This window comes from Morone saxatilis, unplaced genomic scaffold, assembly GCF_004916995.1.
Source record: "Morone saxatilis isolate NCDOM2014 unplaced genomic scaffold, NCSU_SB_2.0 Contig1, whole genome shotgun sequence".
In the NCBI taxonomy this organism is placed as follows: Eukaryota; Metazoa; Chordata; class Actinopteri; family Moronidae; genus Morone; species Morone saxatilis.
Genome location: NW_023339651.1, coordinates 9692092 through 9693744, shown reverse-complemented (window position 1 = coordinate 9693744; position 1653 = coordinate 9692092).

Below are 1653 nucleotides of genomic sequence, written 5' to 3'. Positions count from 1 at the left end.
TGACAGAACTACAGCGTGAGCAGCAAGAGCAGAGATAACACTGGGCTGTGTATATGTAGTGTGATAAATTATGAACAAGACATCAGGCGTGCAACTAACAGTTATTTTCATTATCAATTCATCTGCCAATTATTTTCTTTCTTGATTAATCAATTAATCGTTTGGTCAATAAAATGTCAAGAAGTGTGAGAAAAGAAATTCTCCTACCAACAGCCCAAAAATATACCCAAATATATTCAGTTTGTTATAACACACAATAAAGAAAGTAAAGTTGACATTTTAGGGAGCAATCAGCACTAATTATGCAGTACAGTGTGGTTTCCATGTGCTCACAGGATGTGGATTATGTCTTTATAATGTAAATTAAATTAGATTGTGCCACCACTCTGCAGAAGAATTACTAACACAAGACACACTGTCCCTTTTACTGCAGAGGGCAGTGGTTGTGAAATGTGACAACTCCTACATCACCCACACTATCTCCTCGAAATGTACAGTTAGAAAAGAAACCCTCACATTACACTTTAGAAATCTGTGCAATGTAGTTTTGCATATTATAATAAAAGTTGTATATCTTTAGTGAAAACTTCCCAAGCGACAGTTGACTATCCTTTATCGACTCGGCTTACTAACAACACCAAGCTTAGGTTTAACAGATTGATGTTGTCAGTATTCTAAAAGTACTCAAATGAACAAACAAAATTTTATTGCTGCAGTAAATGAAACTTCTTCATCTGACCCCATTTTACAAGGCCACATTCTTACCTGTTAATTTGCCATCTAGTTTTCAGGAAGGCACACAGCGTGTCTTGACCAGTTGTTGCTACTGCAAATCTAATGAAACAATTTTGTTGTTTTTCTGTGATGGTGATTCACTAACTTAACAAGATTTATGCAAAAATAGTGTTGGACCAAAAGCACACCAAAAACTGAATCCACATGCTGTGTGTCTCTCTCAAAATGTTACAAACAACAAATGTGGAAAAAGTACTTTCACAACAAAGTGTGAAGTTTTGTTTTTGGAAGGGGTAAAAATAATAATTCAGGTTCATTAAATGCCTGCTTTCATTGATACATGATTGCTCCGGCTTTTAAAGTATTAGTAAGAAATCAATGGCTGGCCTGGCGATGAAGTTTTGCAAGACATCATAAAGTAATGAACATAATGGTTTCTTGCCATACATTTATTTCACTGACAAAATACTGAATGCAGCACAGTTATAGTTCTGAGACAGAACACCTCTTCCCATTGTAAACCCAGTGTGTGTAAGTTTCACTGCCTCCTCATCCACCCCTCACTGCTCCTGCCCACCTCTCATTTTCCAGGGGCAAGAGTCAAGCTCTCTGACATTGTGTAGTAATGTCAGTGAATTGTGGCCTCATACTATATGAGCAGAGTTCATTATACACCAAGACTATCAGGGTTTTAGATATTATTACTTGTCTGTGTATACCAAAATAGCACTCAATGACCAACGACTCTTGGCTCTGTTGATATTGCAATATGAAGATATTTACTTATACCTGTAATACCTGTAATTACACACCTCATACAACTGGTTTGAGACAGTGTCTTAATAAAAAGAAAGTAGTTGATTTGCCAATTATGCATTCTTTACTCGAGCTCAAATTTGTTCGACATTTTGAAACGGG